This window comes from Girardinichthys multiradiatus, chromosome 21, assembly GCF_021462225.1.
Source record: "Girardinichthys multiradiatus isolate DD_20200921_A chromosome 21, DD_fGirMul_XY1, whole genome shotgun sequence".
NCBI lineage: Eukaryota > Metazoa > Chordata > Actinopteri > Cyprinodontiformes > Goodeidae > Girardinichthys > Girardinichthys multiradiatus.
Window position 1 is genome coordinate 36,802,807 of NC_061813.1, and position 14,480 is coordinate 36,817,286.

The following is a 14,480-nucleotide window of genomic DNA, read 5'->3' on the forward strand; positions in this document are numbered from 1 at the left end:
ATCAAAGCAAACACAAGATGAAGCTGAAATTGTGGTGCAACTTCCAGCTTAAACCTGTGCAAAGAGATAAAAATATGTGGAAGTAAGACATGGATCTCACTGGGCCTTCTTTTAAGGTGTGAAGTGGGAAGACCTTTACTTATGAAAAGTCTTTTATGAAGTCCTAGATGCTGCAAAAGGTTCTCAAGTGCACACCATCTGCAAAAAAACCCCATGTATAGTAGAAATGGTATAGTAAATGTTTTAGTATATTGTTTTAAAGCAGACAGTCATTCTTATAATCTTTTAAAGTGATATTACTCAATAGTTCTGATGGTCTTTCTTTGGACTTTGGTCACTTTTTCCCTCATTATCAGTCCAATGCCTTGCTGTTTCAGAGGAATGTTTGTTTAAGGTAGTGTTTTCTAAGCTTTCGGTCTCGTGGGCCAAAATCGTCAAGTCAAAAGTACTTATGGGCAAAAAATACACTAAGACCATAAAAAAATTATATTATGATTTTTTTTTTTTACATGCTCAGCAATAAAATAGGCATGCAATATTTTTATTAAATAAAGTAGTCAGATTTTCTAGTACGGAAGGGATGCAACAAGTTTGCAGTTTGCAAAATGTTTTACGCTTGACTGGAAAAAAATAGAAAAAAAATATGCTATTTTCAGCAGTAACAACAGGATTGGGTCATTCCTTTTAAAGTGCTTTCTGTATTTAACCAGGTTTAATAAATGAATTAAAAGCAGGTTTGGGGGGTGAGGCAATGGTGGCACCAGGTGCAGCAGCTATAGTCCTTGACATGGTTGTCCTGGGTTCAATTCCCAATCTCTGGCCATTTGCTGCAAGTCTTCCCTTTCTCTCTCCACCCTCTTTCCTGTCCGATTATTATAAAATACAGGCAACTAGTGCAAAAAAAATCTATAAATAAAAAGATTTGGGATAGATGTGGTTGTATTTATTATGAAATTAAAGAGAAAGCAACAAGCATGGTTATTAAATGGCAAATACTGTGTATTATATGCAACATTTTCCATTGTAGGACTTTAATTTGTCTGTGATAATTTGGACCTCATTAAAAGTAAAAACTCTCCATCTGCAACACAAAAAAAAAATTGTCCAGGGGCTGCAAATGGCCCTCGTACTTTGAATACCCCTGATTTCAGGCATTTAACTGACGTCTGAATTATTCAGGTATAAGAAAGAAGCCTCCTAAACTGAACATAACTGGCTGTACTGGGCTTAAGTTAGGGGTATTACATTAAAAACAAATGCATGCCACACCTATAAGATTTTTACCAGTAAAACATTTTGGAAACCATGTGTCATGTATTTTGTTTTTCATGGTATTTTAAGGTAATTTACATAATTATTTGCCAGCATCTCATCTAGACCATCATATGAATACATTTCTCCAAACAGGCTACAAATGTCATAGCATGTTTGGTACATTCTATGCTCATTTTGTTTATATTCACTTTTTACAAGCATTTATACATTTATTTATATTTTTGTGGGGCGAGTTGAGCTGTTTCAAAGATCTGCTGAATGGATGGATCTGTAATGTACAGTTCATTATGTTCTTCACACATACTGGTTTGAGGTTAAGGTTAAAACATGTTCCTTTCGTAATCTGTTCTAGTTCTCTCCTACCTTTCCGTTACTTTGCTTCAGTGCTCTTTGTATTTCCATTCCTGCGTAGAGTAAACACCTAAACCCTGGAATGATTAGATTTCCCAGCCATTCATAGTCCCATTCAGTCCTGTTTCATTGAAAGCAACACGTTCACCGCCTTTCAGTGGGACCTGTCAAAAGTCCTCCTGGGAAATGAAGGAAACCACTAATTGAGGTCTAACAAGAAGTGGCGGGTTGAGGCAAAGTGGTTACAGCAAAGAGAAATAAGCACGACAGAATAAAGATGACGGTGTGTCGGTGAATGGATTTTTCTAAAATGTAAAAAGGGGAGGAATTTATTCCTTTCTTACGTAAAACAATAGCATAATCTTTCCAATTTTAACCAGTAAAATCAAGAGAAAAACACTGTTATTCATTAAAGGTTAACATACCTTTTCATTTTTGAAATTTTTCTGCTTTAATGTAAAATAATTTGTAGCAGCATGTTGGGACTAGAGAGGTGACACAAGAGTGTATTTTCTCTCCTGTCCCATCCCGCTCCCACAGAAAAATGTCTTGTCCCATCCCAATCCCAGGCCAGCATAAAAAAAAAATCCTATCCCGTCCCACTCCTGGTAAATTGACTCCCACTCCCATTCAGAACGACTCCCACTCCTGTGCCACTCCCATTTTTGTTTTCTTCATTTAGTCTTTTGGCAATTTGTTTCTTTGAAGGACCAGTTAGGTCCCTGTTTTTAGCTGTAGTAAAGGCCAGTTAAAGTAAAAAGAATAATAATGAAGAAATAATAAAATATTAAACAAGGAAACAGACCATGCCTATCTTAGTTGAATAAACAAAATGTACATAGTTGTATTTTACTCATTTATTAAGTGACTGTTTCCTTTGAACAATGACATCACTTTTATGTTTCAAGTTGCTGAAACGAAAGAAAAATGCACCTAGTAAGAGAACTGTTCTTGGTGAACAAAAGGACAAAAAGGCATTACCTTCATAATTTAGAAACTGTACCTCAATGGTTCACAGCCCTGGTCCTCAGGGACCCCTTCCCTGCAAGTTTTAGATGTGTGTCTGCTCCAGAACACCTGATTCAAATTCTGACATGATCTCCTATACAGGCATCAAGAATGGAGGGTCAAACTGGACAAAATTAATACAATAAAATCATCATTAAATAAATAAATGTTGTGAATGTCCCATAAGTGAAGTAAATGTAACATGAAAGAAATGTACCATTAAATGTGCCATTAAATTAAAGGTACCATTTATTTATTTAATACATCATTAGAAACAATAAATGTACCATTATATCATGAAATGGACTATTATGCAATTAAATGTGCCACTGAATAATTAAGTATAATTTTAAAGACGACATGACGTAATTAGTGGTACACTTAATATTTAATGATGTATTAAATAAATTATTCATTTAATGGTACATTAAATTTTTTTCTATTTCACAAAATATTTATTTAATATCTTCCCTTGATGAAGCCTTTCTATACGGAGCCCGCAAGGGGACATGGGGGATTTTTTTCTTTTTTGTTTCCCCACGCAATAGTCTTTGCGTTATTTCGCAAAAGTTTGTGGGATAGTTTCCAAACCAGATAACTGCAAAAATGAAACAAACACTACACCCGTTTTGAGATTTATTGAGTTTTATTTTGAAATCGGCCTTAAATAAAATTATCTTCAATCAGACTAAAAGACAGTTTTTATCCACAAGCTGTCAAACAAACTACTGAACTCTGGACCATAAAACTGCACGAAACCACATCTGTGACACTTTGTTTGCTTATTACTGCTGCATGATGTGTACTTTTTTTTGTACGCCATTAGTGTTTTTGTTTTTATCGTGATTTGAATGGTTCTTCTTATCCTAAGCATTTAATCGCATTGTTTACTGCGTGTTAACCTGGATATGACAAATAAACCATATCAATGACATATTAGTGCTGTTTGTTTTATGAGCAGTTTATCATCTGTGCTGTTGTTCCAAAATGCTGAACGTAAAAGTATTGCGTGGAGATGCAGAAGAAATAAATTTCCCCATGTCCCCTCACGGGCTTCCGTACCTTACCTCTTAAATCTTTAGCGCACATGCAGTAATTTTGTTGGTCAGATGAGACTTGACACATGATGGTACTTTTCGTTTGATGAATGAAGAGATGCAGGGTTGATTTATTCCAGAATCTGCCTTAGAAGTGTCCCTTAATCACTGGTGAACTTGATTACGACTAAACACGTTTTACAAGCAGCAGACTGCGTGTTAACACCACTGCATTCAACTCTCCTGAAGTTCGGTCATATTTGCGACTTTCCTGTCAGCTCTATGAGTTTAATAGATGAGTCCTTACTTCTGACTTTACGTTACAAATCCAATTTTACCACGTCCAGTTCTCCACCTGCGTTTGCTCCCTCCATCCTGAACGCAGGTGGAAAACACCGAGCAGAAGAACTGTTGGCTTGTGGGTCGTGTAGTTCGTTAGACGCGCATTATAGTATAGGCTTCCTGGAAAAAAACTACACAATGGCGGCGTCGATCCAAGTTATTTGTTCTTAAAGTTTATAACAAAGTCTCAGTTTTACATTTCCAAAGACAATTGATCCTAGTTTATTTTCCCTCCTATTGGTTAGCTCCCGCTCCCGTCTGCTCCCGTTCATTTTTTTATCCTGTACCGTTCCAATCACATGATCTTTACTGACGCTGTCTCCCGTCCCGCGGGATTCCCGTGGGACTCCCAAAAAAATGTCAGCCTCTAGTTGGGACCCACAGCCATGGATTTCAACTTTAAACTCCAGTACGGACTTTTCTGGAACTTTCAAAATGAAGTGCATTAACCTTCTTCCGGCACAGCCAGGAAACGGGATAACTGTGGACTTCCTGTGACGCTGCTACCCAAATAAAAGCACAGCTGTTGCTACATCCGCCCTCTTCCACACCGGTGACCATCGGGATAGGAGGGGAACAAAGCGCGCTGATGTCTTTTGCTGGCAAAAAGACATAAACTCTTCAACTGGATCCAAGGAAGCCATATGATCATCAATCATATGCAAAGATAAGTACGAATGAAATACTGTCTGTGTATCCGGTATTTTCATTCATGAACGGGGGTAATTAAGGTACAAGCATTGCTTGACTGTCTCTCCAAGCCCCCGCAGACGCAAACTGTGTTCGAGAGAAGACCTGCAAAGACGCGGCCTCCCAGTCTGGAAGGAAGACAGCAGAGACCGCAGCAGACAGAACGAGCCGCCCAGCTACAGCTCCGGAGCTAACCCTTGTATTCACAGAACGAACGCACCTTCTGATCGTGAGAAGCAGCGGGAAGCTAACCCTTTGTTCACTGTGGATACCTTCTTCAAACTTCATCGCCCCTTGGACAACATTTCCTCACCATGGTCAGAGGTTAGGTTTGGGCAGATTAACAGTTAGGATGAAATAATCTGAACGTTTTCATTTATGAAGTTTAGTTTTGTTTTTGTGAAACTCAGCTACCTTATACAACACACATGCAGATTTGTGTTTTCTTATGTTTTTAAAGTTAAGACAAACTTTATTTAAAGGTTGATTTTTTAAACAGAACATTGATCATAACGCGCTTATGCATTTTAACCCTTATATTGATCGAGGTATTTTAAAGGTATGTGTTTGTTTCTGGTGCTAAGCTATTAGCTTCTTTGTTAGTTCAACTGCTAACCGGTAAGAACATGTGCTTGCTACTAAAGAGCATTTAACAGGAAGGTTGTTAGTTTCAAGCTAGTGAATAATAGTTCCTAAACATCATTTACTAAATTTGATAACTAAGTAAACACCATTAAGCCCCATTTCTCCAGAAAGATTTGGCTCTTTTCCAAAATACTCCCTTAATAATGTTTCTTCGAATATTATTTCAATAACTAAAGGCAGCTAATTAGACACTGTTGAGAAATGGTCATACAGAAGGTCGGTTTTATTCAGCAGATCATTATTTAAAACATTATTTTTTATTTTTTTATTTATTTTATCTGATCTTGCATTGTGAATGGTTGTCTAAACGTTTGCTGATTATTGCTTAAGTTGGTTCCAAGACTAACCTAACTTCACTTCCAGATCCTTCAAGATAATCCTTGGTTCTCAAACATAAACATTGCATGGTAATGTTGCATCACTCTTTATGGTCATGATTTTCAATCATCTTTAATCAACTTGTTTATATTGTACATAGCCCATAGTCCTCGTTATTCTTTAATTCTGCTTGGTAGTTTAGTTGGATTGTTTTAGCATAGTAAAGAGTTTGTTGATTGAAATATGTTTGACTTTGAGTTGACTTAGTTTTGTTAATAAATTCTTGTATTTTAAGAAATTGTATGAATTCGTTCCAAATATGTGCAGAGTTTATGCTGTTCAATAATGTCAGAGCTCGTCTCACACCTTTCTATTTTGTCCCAACCCTTAACAGACCGAAATATTATTTGATTAAATATTAAATATTAAATAATATTCTCAGATTCATAATTACAACAAGCATAATTCAGACTTCAGCTGCACAAAAAATAAACAAGAATGTAACTGGAGCAAAAGCTGCGTTTGTGTGACAGTTGTTGAGGATTAAAATCATGTAATTTCATGTTATTTAGTTTGCATGTGAGAACATTAAACTGAGATTTAACATGAGTGAGCCTTGGGGAGAGATCACAGCAGGGGTCAGGGTGGCACAAGGGTGAAACAGGGGTTAGGTTCTCGGCAGCTGCAAGCAGTAAAAGCTGGCTGTAGGGACAATAAAGCAATAAATGTCAACTTTTGGCCGTCATATAGATGCCACAAGGAAGCTTGGCTGATTTACAACACCTGATGGAAAAAGGGAAGGCACAGTCAGTAAGCTTTGAAGTCCACAGTATAAAGATGTACTGAAAACTTGTAATGACAGAGACATCTGGGTAAAGACAGCCCTGTTTTGCTGAAAATCCATCTCTCTCTGTAAGGGCCCTTATATAACTTCTCTCTCCTTATGTAAATTCTCTCTTCTTCATGTAATTGTCTTTCTTTGTGTTATTCTGTATGTATTCATTTTGCATTAGAAATCATTGGACTTATTATCTTCCAAATTAAACTTGCGTTAATCTTAATTTCCTGCTCTTCATCTGTTCTTTCTCACGACATCCGGACTGGGAGAGGTTGAGGCTGCAAGAATATCAGTGATAGCATTATTTTACCTCAACTCAGTGTCCCTGAAAAAGCACAAACCCACTGGATGAATAATATTTGGAAGGGAACAAAATGTGTGCGCTGTCATTCCGATGAACTGGAACACCATGTCTCCTTCCCTTTTATCCGGACTGGCCCTGACAAAAGTCAACACTGGAACAATGGATTTGAAAATAACAGAAAAACATGATTTCTCTGACAGCTGATAAACCTGCAAATAAGAAATCTAAGATTTTATGTATTCCAACATTCAAACAAATATACAGTCTCTTGCAAAAATATTGAATTTCTTCACATTTTGTCTCATTACAAACGTAAGTGTTTTTAATTTGGATTTTATGTGACAGACCAACATACTGGGTCAGTACTTTGTAGAACCACATTGCGCTGCAATTTCTGCTACAATCTGTGTCCCATTACACCCTGTGGCAAACCAAAAACATGTCTTCTTGTGGTTTTCTTTCAACAATTCAACAATCTTGCCACTAAGATTTGTAGAATGCAAGGCTGAAAACAAATGCACTTCACACTTATTAGATTTGCATTTGTAAAACCATGTTTCATCTTCCATCCACATCTTTGTATTGGTCGATCACATAAAATCCCTACAAAACACATCAAGGATTCTTTCTGTAACATGACAACATGTACTTTTTCAAGGCCCAGTAATATGTAGTCATATTTGGTCATAATGTTACAGAATAGTGTTATGAACAGAGCATGTGGGCAAAAAATAGCACCTTATACCTGTAATCAAGCATGGAGATGGAGGGCTAATGGTTTAGGATACATACAAGGTACATTTGTACATTTTCTTTGCTTCTCTTATTTTATTTAACTAGAAAAACAACATGTTTTTACACTAAAAAAACAACATTAGCTGATCAGAGACTTTTCTGAAACATTAATTATAATATATCAAACCTAAATACACATTTTTCCAATTTCACGTTCAAGTCACAACAAGCTTGGTTTTTATTAGTTAGTATCAGTTTTTGATTTCTATGCCTTGACCAAACCAGGACTGCAGTTTGTAGTTGAGTTGGATCGGTTCTACCGGCTCAGTCAGCTTTACCGTCAGCTCAGCTAACAGGATTAGGTAATGAACCTAACAATTCAATTCAGTTTATTTATATAGCGCCAATTCACAACCCATGTTGTCTCAAGGCACTTCACAAAAGTCAGGTACATACATTCCAATTAATCCTAATCATTGAACAGTACAATCAGATTCAGTTATTTATTCAAATTGGATAAAAGGTTTTTTCTATCTAAGGAAACCCAGCAGATTGCATCGAGTCAGAGATTTGTAGCAGTCATTCCTCCTGGATGAGCATGTAGAGACAGTGGACAGTCACTGGTGTTGACTTTGCAGCAATCCCTCATACTGAGCATGCACGGGGAGGAACAGTGGGGAGGAAAAACTCCCTTTTAGCAGGAAGAAACCTCCAGCAGAACCAGGCTCAGTGTGAGCGGCCATCTGCCACGACCGACTGGGGTTTGAGAGAACAGAGCAGAGACACACAAAGAATACAGAAGCACTGATCCAGGAGTACTTTCTATGGGAAGGAAAAGTAAATGTTAGTGAATGTAGCTCCTTTAGTCGTTTCATCTAGAAAGAATGAACAGATCAACTTTGAGCCAGTTTTCAAGGATAGAGTCTGAAAGAGAGCACATGTAATTAGTTACAGTAAAAGCTCAGTCAATTTCCATGTCTAGGAGAGAGAAAGGGTTAAACACTGAAAGACAAGGCCATGTGAATCATCTGTAGAAGGTGAGCATTAAGTTGTTGCCAGCAGAAGCTCGGACAGTGCCCCTCTCCAGAAAGGTGTCACAGGTAGACACAGAGTCAGGCCAGGTGTAGCTTCTAGGAAGAGAAAAGAGAGAGAACAAAGGTAACAGCTGAAATAACAGCAAATAATGCAAAATTGGAGAGTAGTGTGAGAATGTAGCAAAGAGGGTGAAAGTGGTCGTTATGTCCTCCAGCAGCCTAAGCCTATAGCAGCATAACTACAGAGATAGTTTCAGTTTATTTATTTATATAACGCTTATTCACAACAATGTCGTCTGAAGGCACCCCACAAAGGGTCCGGAACGACGCTGGGCCGCCGGAAAGGCCAGACCAAACCACCGAGTGCCAGAGCCCGGCCACCCCAGAACGGGCCACATGTAGGGGCAGTAAGTAAAATAATAAACTGATAAAGTTTGTCCATCTAGAGCCCACTGATGGCCATTGTTATACTAAAAACCACAAAGATCGGGATACCTCTCTCTGTCAGACAGATTAAAACCATTGGAAAAGAGAAGGGGTCATACAGGTAGCAGAAATGGAGGTTGTGTTCACACCTCAACCATAACTTATCCAGTTTAGGCTAAACCTGACTCCCCCTTACTCCATCCAACAGGGAGGGAGGAAGGCAAAGGTAAAAAATAAGGAAGATAGCCTAAGCCACTCTAACTATAAGCTTTATCAAAAAGGAAAGTTTTAAGCCAAGCCTTAAAAGTAGACAGGGTGTCTGCTTCACGGACCAAAACCGGGAGCTGGTTCCACAGGAGAGGAGCCTGATAACTAAAGGATCTGCCTCCCATTCTACTTCTAGAGACTCTAGGAACCACCAGTAAACCTGCAGTCTGAGAACGAAGTGCTCTGTTAGGAACATATGGAACAATCAGATCTCTGATGTATGATGGAGCTAGATCATGAAGGGCTTTATATGTGAGGAGGAGAATTTTAAATTCTATTCTGGATTTAACAGGGAGCCAATGAAGGGAAGCTAAAATAGGAGAAATATGATCTCTCTTTTTAATTTTCATCAGAACTCTTGCTGCAGCATTTTGAATCAGCTGAAGACTTTTAACTGTATTTTGTGGACATCCTGATAGTAAAGAATTACAATAGTCCAGCCTTGAAGTAACAAATGCATGGACTAGTTTTTCAGCATCACTCCTAGATAGGATATTTCTAATTTTGGCAATGTTCCGGATGTGAAAGAAAGAAATCCTAAAAACCTGTTTAATATGGGATTTAAATGACATGTCCTGGTCAAAAATAACACCAAGGTTTTTTACTTTATTACCGGAGGTCAATTTAATGCTATCCAGATTAAGTGATCGACTAAGCAGTTTCTTTTTTAAAGACTCTGGTCCAAAGATGACAACTTCTGTCTTGTCTGAATTTAGAAGCAAAATATTTAAAGTCATCCAAGTTTTTATCTCCTTAAGACATGCTTGTAGTCTATCTAACTGGTTGGGCTCATCAGGATTTATGGATAAGTAAAGCAGAGTATCATCAGCGTAACAGTGAAAATGTATCCTATGCTGCCTGATAATTTGACCTATTGGAAGCACATACTGTATATAGTAAAGAGAATTGGCCCAAGAACTGAACCCTGTGGTACTCCACAATTAATCCTAGAGTTTAAAGATGATTTATCATTTACATGAACAAACTGGAATCTGTCAGACAAATAAGATTTAAACCAGCCTTGCGCTGTTACCCTGATCCCTACAGCATATTCCAGCCTTTTTAAGAGAATATTATGATCGACTCTATCAGATGCAGCACTGAGATCTAACAGAACCAGTACAGACGCAAGTCCATTATCTGAGGCCATAAGAATATCATCAGTGACTTTCAGCAGAGCTGTTTCAGTGCTATGATCAGCTCTGAAGCCTGAACTGAAACTCTTCAAACAGGTCATTGCTGTGTAAATGCTCACACATTTGATTAGCAACTATTTTCTCAAGAATTTTAGATAAGAATGGAAGATTGGATATATATGTCTGTAATTTTTCAAGTCATCTCGATCAAGCGAAGGTTTCTTAAGTAAAGGTTTAATTACAGCTACCTTAAAAGGCTGTGGTACATATCCATTTACTAACAGCAGCTCTTGGTGCGTGCTGGTTTAATAAATAATACATGTAATGATGCAGGACAGCCTGGATCTCAGAGAAGGAGAGATCAGACAGTTATTCAATATTTTCTTTTATTAAATCCACTTATATCACAGCAGACTGCAAACACCATTCAAATACTGACCATTGAAGAGGTTGCTCCAGGCAAAAAAAAAAACAGAGATAAAGAGAAATTGAGAACAGTCTTATGAAAGTTGTGCTTTGTTTTTTCCTAAGAGACCATTTTTAGAATTGAAATGAACCTTTATGTAAAAACTGAGCTGCAAACTGGAGATATGATGGTCGTCACTTTGGATTTGTTCCATGGGGTCAGCAAGGCTCAGTGAAATGTAGAGGAAATGATCCAAGCCGATGAATTGCAGTAGAATAAAATATTAAAAGATGATGTTTCTAAAGCTGATTATCTCGATATGAGTGATTCCAGTAGAACCTAACTGATGGTTTCAGGGTTTCAACATGTAGCCCACCTATACCCATCTACAGTAGGTAGGGGCCCCTGAGTTCGTTAAACCAATTAACTTGACTTACAACTTCTTTATACACTCTTGTGTTTTAGACCTATGTTGAGTCTCACTCACCTTAGAGTAACAGGGCACTAGCACTTTAGGTTCTTTCTGCTAATAATATGGCTCTGAGAAAGAATAAAACTCTGAATATCCAAACTCTATTCCTTATTCAAATACTATTTTACCAGAAATAATCAAACACACACAGGAATAAAGTTTAAACTTCTGAAACATATATTAAACACCATAATAAATTCACAGAATTATAACAATATTTCAGTCTTTACAAAATCTATGTAAACTAAAGTGGGCACACACTTCAAGGTCTACCTAAGCCGGCAAATAATTAACTAAAATATAGTCCAAGGAAATAACCCCCACGTTGCAGGCCTGGTGTGATGGTGAAGCGTGAAATGCGATACCTTGCTCCAAAAAGAAAATATTGAACCCTCGTGGAATTTCACCTGTCCTTAGTCCCAGTCAGGAAGAAGATGATGGTGCAGGATGTTGTCAGCTCCTTTACCAGTCTCTCGGTCCACGGGAATCAGCAGGCAGCAGGAAAGTCCAGTGAAGAAGGCCAGTGAAGTTTTCCAGCAGTCATATACACTAAAAACATGTTTAAACTACATATTTGTAAATTCTTTAACTTCTTATACCATAGTATTTTAAGTACTCACAAGCACCGTTTTTTAAACTTATTTATAACAATTTTAACATATATAAGACAACATTTTTAACACAGTCTAAATTATTACTCCTTTCATGAACTTAATTCAATCCAAAATACCTTTATTGTGGACTGGGTTACAAATACATTCTTCAAGTATAACTTCCAAATTTTTCCAGACTCAAACCCGTGTCCTATGTGTAGTTGTTGGTAACAGGCAGGGGCCAGTTTGCGATTCTAACTTCAAAAAACAAAGAAATAGTCGTTTGTTGAAGGAATAGGAGGCTGAAAGCTAACGTTAGCATCGTTAGCGGCTAACAGTTAGCCAGTTGCGGTACTCTCACAGTGCTTATAAATCGTTCACATCTTTTCTGTAAATATTTCATTTTCTTGATTTGTCGACTATGTCAACACAACACATTCGGTCTTACTTCAAAATAAGAGTCTCACATGTAGATCAATGTGTTGAGCTGAAAGCAGCTACCTTTACGTTCAGAGCCTTTAATAATAGCTTGGACTAAAACAGCAACTGGATAGTATTTGTGGTGGAAAAAAAATCACTTTGACATTTTCATATCACAAGATCTCGTTAGATCCCTAATTCTAACACTTTATTATTTTTTATTTATTTTTATACATAGACTCTAAGACAAATACAGAATAAATGCTTGTTACATTTTGTATTAGTCTTTAAGTAAGCATGCGTATTGTGCAGAATATAAGGGCGATTTCACTCTGCTGGTCCGGTCCAGGGATTGGTTTTCCTCTACTTCTTCTTCTTCTCCTCAAATGCACTGCTCTTATGTTACATCCTCTATTCCAGCTTTTAGTATGCTGGCCCGGCATGCATTCACTCTGCAAGTGACCCGCTCCGTGTCCAGATACACCATGCTGAGACCGGCAATGGTAACTGTGCCAGGGTGCAGTTATCTGGTCTGGAGAACCCACCAAATCAAACTCAGTGTTCCCTCCTAAAAACCCGGTGATCTACAGGATCCACTGATTCAACACCATTCGGTCAAACTGGACAGCTGCAGCCTTTGTCATAAAGTTCAACACTACCTTCATAGCTTCTGGTCTACATAATGCATAATATTTAAATTTAAAAAGCCCTTCAGTCAGTCAGTCAGTCATTTTCTACCGCTTATTCCATAGTGGGTCGCGGGGGAGCTGGTGCCTATTTCCAGCAGTCTAAGGGTGAGAGGCAGGGTACACCCTGGACAGGTCGCCAGTCCATCGCAGGGCAACACACAAACAACCAAGCACACACTCATTCATACACCTAAGGGCAATTTAGAGTGACCAATTAACCTAACAGGCATGTCTTTGGACTGTGGGAGGAAGCCGGAGTACCTGGTGAGAACCCACGCATGCACAGGGAGAACATGCAAACTCCATGCAGAAAGACCCCAGGCTGGGAATCAAACCCAGGACCTTCTTCCTGCAAGGCAACAGTGCTACCAACTGCGCCACTGTGCAGCCCAGGTGCTTAAAAAGCCCTTATTGATGTTAAAACTTTAGAAAGTGATTGCAACAAAGCAATTAAGACTTTTAAGTGCTTTTTGTCAGTTTTTCGTTAGTGTAGATGGTGTTTATATATTTCCCAATGATAAGAATTTCCTTGGAACAGTGCAGAATGCAAAGCAGCATCACTTTACTAAGCCCTTTGAATTTGTAATGTGGAGGATAGCCTAAGCCTAATGCACAGTGTTCATTATGTTGCATGGAAATAAGAGGAAAAAAAACATGTCACAGCTGTCATGGTGACCAATAAAATGAAAGTCATCTCTGAGCCAGGATTCACAGTAAAAAGGCAGAAATCAGTGATGTCATGCTGATATACATTTCTGTCTACCAGTAGGAACTGATTCAGGCCGATAATTATTAGAAAATGTCACCCACGATGCTGTGAAAATTGTTTGCCCTTTTTCTCCAAGCGGATGACAGCAAGAACAGTTTTACATTGCAAGGAAACACATAACCAACACCAAAGCTTTTAACTCTTGTTTTTGTCCAACATTAAGATAAAATTATACTTTTCTTTGTTTCAGACCACAGTCAGTGTAATGAATCTGGGCACCTAGAGGTTGTTCCAGAGGACGAACTCATACATCAACACCAGTTAATGACACCAATTAATGTAACATTCATGTTTCTGGACTGCTGGAAGAAGCTGAAGTACCTGAAGAGGAACCATGCATCAACAGGGAGAACATACAAACTCAATGTAAAAAGGCATTTGAACTCAGGACCTTGTTGTTCCAGGGCAATAGTGCATCAGTCAATAGACAGTCAAAATCGGGTCAGTAGAAACAGCTTTATTTCAGACTACTTTATTCACACTTTAACTCCCCACAGCTTACTGTTTTAGACAGTGGACTGATTCATGGGGAAGCCATCATTAAACCATCCTTAACCCTGGAAAAGGAGGTCTGCTGCATTAGGACCGGGTTTGGTCCCCATAAGGCCTTTTAGTCTTCAGAAGGTTAATGAATATGCCAGAAAATGTCTCAAATAGGCAGCATAAATAACACAAACAAACAATGACAGTCATTATGGCACATTCCTATAAATGTGCCCTAATGA